Consider the following 6,212-nt stretch of genomic DNA (forward strand, 5'->3'; position numbering starts at 1 on the left):
GATAATGGAGAGTTTTAGCTCACCGTTTTTTTTACGACCCTCTCCGCTCCGATAGCAAGCGGGAGCACCACTGAGTATGCGACGCCTGCGCCGGCGCAAGCGGCGTCACCAGAGCGGGGCCCCGCTCCGTTCGCCGGCCTCTCTGAGCGGACCGTCACGGCAGCTTACGCTACCATCCGGCAGTCTCACATGGCCGTCCCACAAAGGCGAGCGCGCTACGGCGAACTCCGTTTGTTCAGTTGAAACACGGGCGACGAATCCGCGAAAGCACTTCCAAGTAGAGACAAGATTTCCCACACATCAACGAGGTTTAGAACGGAAGCGAAAAACGTCGACGAAAGCTCGAGCCTTCATTTATGACTCCTAGAAAGACAGCCTTGTCTTAGCTATCCCAATGTTGGAAAAGTTCTTTTAAACTATTTAGGACCATTTTACTGCGTTAGCTCTAACAGTATATAAAAATCAGGCATCCCTCCGTTTAACGACGAGGTTGGTTGAACGCGAAGCTTTCTCGTGACGAATTATCTTCGTCTTTACGCGGTGGGGTGCAGAATTTGTGTGTATAATTTCGCACGCCCATGCACCCCTCTCCAAATCAAAACCGTTTCGACCAAACCGCTTCGACGCGAAGCGGTTTGACGCGAATCTAAACCGCTTCGACGCGAGGCAGTGGTGTCGGAACTATTTTTCCTCCGGTGGAGCGCACAATTTGCCACCATTCGCATGATCACAACCATGGTCATTATCATTATTATTGTAAGGATCATTCAAACATTATCATGGGTATTTATTTTCCTACAGGGGCTGTGGAGAAAGGAACGAGCCGCCATTACCCGTGCTGAATAGTGCTTTAATCGAGCATAACAGTGATGATGATTATGATGGGCACGAGGAAGGCCAGGCCTAATCTTTTCGAACATCCTCCCCCGCGCGAAGATGGCTATAAGTTTATCTATATGAATAAAGTCCATGTCAGGGAAGCAATCCAGGTGGTGCGCAAACGTCATTCAAGTACGTAGAGGCAAGCAGTGCCGGGCATCGCCGCTTCTGCTTCCACCGATGATAACTGCGCTTCTTACGACGACGAAGTGTCGAACTGTTGTCTGGGTGAGCAGCCGCTGAACCTTTCGGGTAGACGAAAGTCTTCGAACTGACAAATTCACTAGTGCTTGTCGATGCAAAACGCTCTGTCCGCCAGCAGGACTCTTTCTTCCTCAGTGAAGTCCGCTTTCTTCGTTTCATTTCGCGCTCCGCAGACTTTTTGGAATCAGAGGCACTGTCTCCCTTTTTCTTTTCCTTCGCTTTAATCTCTCGGCTGTCCTTGCGCAGTTCACCACTCCGTGCCGGTGTTTTCTAGTGATCCTGACAACCCGAATCCTTTGGTGCGGCTTAGTTCTTGAATGAGCCGTGTTGCATGATGAACCAGTCTCTGTTTTTACTTTCTTCGGGTATGGCATCTCTTTTTGCGCTTTTCTCGTGACATTTGAGAGATTTGATGTGATTCGCTGCACCAGGGAACCGAAACTCGCTCTTCAAAGGCCCGCTACTTTCCACTTCATGGCAGGTTTCGTTGTCGGTAATAAATGTCGTTTCAACAGGACATGCCAACATAGTGGTTGTTTCTGAAGTCATTTCACGGTGGTCGGTGTCGTCAACTGCTATTTCTGGTTGTGCCGGTCTCGCTGTATTCGGGATGAGCCATGTTTCTTTCAGGCAGTTTTTGTCCGCCATATTGCACGTGGTATTTGCGACACAGAAACCAAGACAATTGTTCTTTATAGGTGATATACCTACAGAATCCAATTCTCGTTTGCACCGGACTTCGTGTTTTCGGGTAACGAGGTTATTATTTCCGTTTGCGGTTTCCGTATTTTCCCGCTGCTGTGTGATCTCTGACCTAATTCGGGTTTTTATGGGCGTAATGAGAGCTGGGCAGTTAGTTCTGGCCTTGGTTATTTTCATTTCCAGCTTAACGTTTGCCGATATGACCGTCGCCTCAAAATCAAATGTGCCAAAAATATCCGATTCCAGCTTTTCAATGTCCACGGTATTTTCTACTTCTCGGTTAATCTGTGTCAAGAAATTGTTTCGTTCAGTCAGAGTTTTTAGAAGTTCCCTCAACGCACGCATAGGTGGTTCCTAGAGGCGAAGAAAATCGTCAACCTTGCCGATCCCATCTGTAAGTAGCTCCGGGAGGATCCGTCGTCTTTCGATGAGAACGCTAATGGTCGAGTGCTGCGTCACGAATTTCGGTACTGCGGGCGATCAGGCTAAAGGGCAGAAGTCGACGTCAGCGTGCCGGGAGTTGTTTTCGTTGTTTTCTTCTTCTGAAGCCGGCAAAAGCTTTAGCAACGGATTCATTGAGACGGCTGGTTCATTATTGTTTCCCAAAGGTGAGAAGGCGGTCGAAGATAAAGCAAATCCGCTCGGAGTGGCTCACCTCTGTAGGTCCTTTGCTCCCGGGTTTCTTGCACCAAAAATGTGGAGACAGGGAGAAGCCGCCATTACCGGTTCTGAAGAGTGTTTCAATCGAACAAAACACTGATTATTATTATGGTGGGGACGAAGGAGGCGTGGCTTCATCTTTTCCAACAGGGGCTCTACAGTGGCACTACAATGACTAGTGTCCCTAATCACAAGCAACCCACTAACAAAAAACAAATCAAACCCAAGGAAATATTCATTCAACTTCACAGGTGGTGGGTATTACAGTAAGAAAAATAAAAATCAAAGATCGTAAAAATGCAAAGCTTTCTCCCGTGCCGCTGAGTAAAAGTAAAAGTTCGAAATCCGGACTCCTTCAACCGTGTTGGAATGGCGCAATTGGATAAAAGTTGCCTTCAAAAAGCGAGAAACCCAGGTTTGATATAGAATACGAGAAGCGTTTTTAGGGGCTTTATGCCCTTTCGCTTATCCGCATAATCGTTTTGTGAAACCCATGGTGCAAAGTTGGCTCTCCTGCTTTGGGTTTTCACGAGGAACGATGCCATCAATGAGGCGTAGACAGCTTCGCTTTAAAAGACCACTGAGTGACTTCACAAGGACTGTGCCCTCTACACGATGCAACGGAAGCGCGCACGATTCTTTACCCTTTTCTTTATCAATGCAAAAAAGCAGTGTAAATATAAATGTACCAAAAAATACCAAAAGCAATACACAGTTCTCACACATTTACTCACATGCCTCCTAACGGCGAGCATACTACCAGACATGCACGTTCATGCCACCAAATGAAGTCTTACACGGTGAATATTGATAAAGCAAAATAGTTAAATACACAGATCCCATTAAAGAGGATACGCTATGCATTAAAATCTACTTGTGCCGTCAGTGTAACGAACTTGTAATGTTCCTGTTTTAATATTTGGGTAATTGCAAATTGAACTTTTGTACGGACGTGTAGCGGATACGGATATGATATTACGGATGCATTCATATATCTTAATATATACAGCTGCACTGCTAATATCTCTTCTCGCATTTTGTAAGAGCATGAGCAATTATGCGATTGGTGCAAGCCGCTTCGGAAACCGGAGTTTCCCAAGAAATCTGAGATGGGTATCGCAAAGAGATTTTGGCCATACTGTCCAGAAAACCGAGCAAGTATCATGATAGTTTAAGCGCATATTAAGGGAAAAGCCAATATACGATCCATCCCTTAATTGATACCGCAGGCATTGAATATTTGAGAAGGAAGATTAGCTGGTGAATTGCTGCATACGAAGATCTTTCAATTTTAGTTCTGTTGAAGACCAATAACGTAGAAATTACATTTTTTAGAATTAGGGGTATTCATAAAGAAGAAAATAATTAGTAAACAGCGCCACAGGAATTTTAACTGAATGTCTTCAGCTTCTTAAGCATGTTGCCTTGTCCAAATAAACCTAACCTTCCCGTGGGTGCCTGAGGTTCCGCAGCAGACTTCATGTTACCCTTGACTGGGGGAGCCGTGCTACCCCATCTGTGAAAAAAAGTACTAGTCATCGCGGCCCCTTCACCCCCTGTTGGACGCCCCAGACGCAAGTGACCGAGGTTTGATTAGGGCCACCGGAAGCGTCTTTTTCTTTAAGCTTACCCATTTTCGCTTTATATACAGACTCCACCAATGAAAACACTAAAGCTTCGCGTTAAGAAGAAATGAGGCAAAAACACGGTATTTTGCGCTATTTCGTTGGCCAGAATATAAATTCGTGTATTTCCTTTTCTACGAACTTTTGGGTAACCCACGCGCGGGGCACTACCAGTGACGCGTATGATTCCCGTCGAAGGAGATATGGTTATCGGTCAGCTAAAAGCCTTTCTGCTGCTGTCGCCCCATCGTGCTGAGTGGGCCGTCGGCAGCGGAGCGGACAGTCAACAATCGTCAGCTAAAACCCTAAAACTCTTTAATAACTGGGACGCAACTCTGCCAGCAGAGCAGCGTCGCCGCCGATTACGCGAGCATGGCGTTTCCACAGAAGATGTGTTCACCAGCAGCCTGCTAAAGGAGGCGAGGTTCGACTGGCACGAATTTGTTGGCGAGTGGGGCAATCGCGAAAAAGCGATCGATAGCGGCATCTGTGGGGTACTCAAAGGCCGCGACTTCGCTGCGTGCGGTCTCGACCGCAGGTGCCACGCACCTATACCGCGCAGCGCTTAGTTTTGGCCACCGCTCGCCGTGATCTGTAAATTTAGAGGAGCCTCCAAAACTTTATTCCACTTTTTACGTAATATTAAATGCTTGGATAACGTAGTCAACCAGCATATCAAATGCTTAGATTAGATTCGCAAGGTACCTCAGCCAAAATTTACTGATGTGCGCCCATCGGATAACTTAAAAATTTGCTCAAAAGATTTTACTCTCTTTCTCGGTGGTGGCGTTCATCGACCGTTTCTAATTACGTCATTACAGCTGTTTAGGGGCTATTGACCAGTTTTCTCTCATTTGCAGCAATGAGCGCATTCCATAGCCACTTGAAGAAGAACGCCACACAAGAAAAACATAAAAGGAAGGCTTATCTGCTGCGGCAAGCAAATCACGCAGGGCCGCTCCATCCTGGCGATAATGAAAGCGTTTATCGAAGGTGTTGCAGAATCTCTTTAAGCGCTTGGCAGTACAAAGATCAATACGACAGGAAACGTTTCCAAACACACGTAATCTGCACGCGAAATGACTTTTCCGTCAGCATGTCATCCATCGACTGGCTAAAAAGGGCATGAATACCTTGATGATTCGCTGCAGTCTTCGTACATGTGTCTTGCAATGTACAATCGTGCGCTTTTGACTTTACCCATCTCATTATTTTTCTTGTTTTCTGAGAGTATACATTTTGCTACGTCTAAAAAAGATCGCCATTGTCAGTTCAGCTCCCTGTCCAGTCTCGCCTCGTTTGTCTCGTCGTAGCACTTTTTTTAAACAAAGGTTAAAATGACTGACTTGAAGGTGCGATGAATGTATGCTAAACGCCATATATTAAAGCCCAGGTTAAGGCACCCTTATGATAATGGAACCTGAATGGGCAGTCGCAGCAAAATAGGGCGACCACGTGTGATCTGTTTGGCCCAAAAGCAGGTGGCCATGCGGGTACGCAATTACGAGCGTAATCGTGAGCGTGATCCTGCTCGTGAGCGTAATGCGGTCCCCGAAGTTTGCAGTTTGGGCAATTAGTAAGCCAAGCGAAACGACAATCGCAGTTCTCGGAAGGGGTTGGGCCAGCAAGAATTGGACATTTGATTTGGAATGGATTTCGTAAAAGAATATTTTGCGGCTTTACAAAGTTGGACGTGCTTCGCGTGCACACCTGCTTCCGGTAGAGGAGGAGCTATAATTTTTTTAATGTTGTTTAGTTTTTATTGTCAATTCAACCTGACAATGGTATTTAAGATATTCCACAGTTCGCGTAATGTGGAGTGTTAGTAATGCTGTGGACTAAATGAGAATAAAAATTGTGAAGCCTAAATTGCCGCCAGAACTAACGTTAAAGACTCTGAAGTATACCGTGGTAAAAGCAGCAAGCCTGGTAAACATGGCCACCGTTGTACCGTTGTAAATGTGGTGCACTGTAAGCATGCGTTCGCGACTCCGGTAGCAATGTAAAACAATTTTTTTTATAAGTGTAGATGGTGCAGGAATGTGGTGAGCGGGGCAAACGTTTACGGAGGGGTAGAAAAACAATTACAGATTGCTAATTTGCTCTTCTGTGAACCGTGGATAAAACTGAAGAGGAAAATGT

The sequence above is a fragment of the Haemaphysalis longicornis genome, unplaced genomic scaffold, assembly GCF_048455015.1.
Source record: "Haemaphysalis longicornis isolate Haplotype H1 unplaced genomic scaffold, Haemaphysalis longicornis Haplotype H1 scaffold_115, whole genome shotgun sequence".
Taxonomy (NCBI): Eukaryota; Metazoa; Arthropoda; class Arachnida; order Ixodida; family Ixodidae; genus Haemaphysalis; species Haemaphysalis longicornis.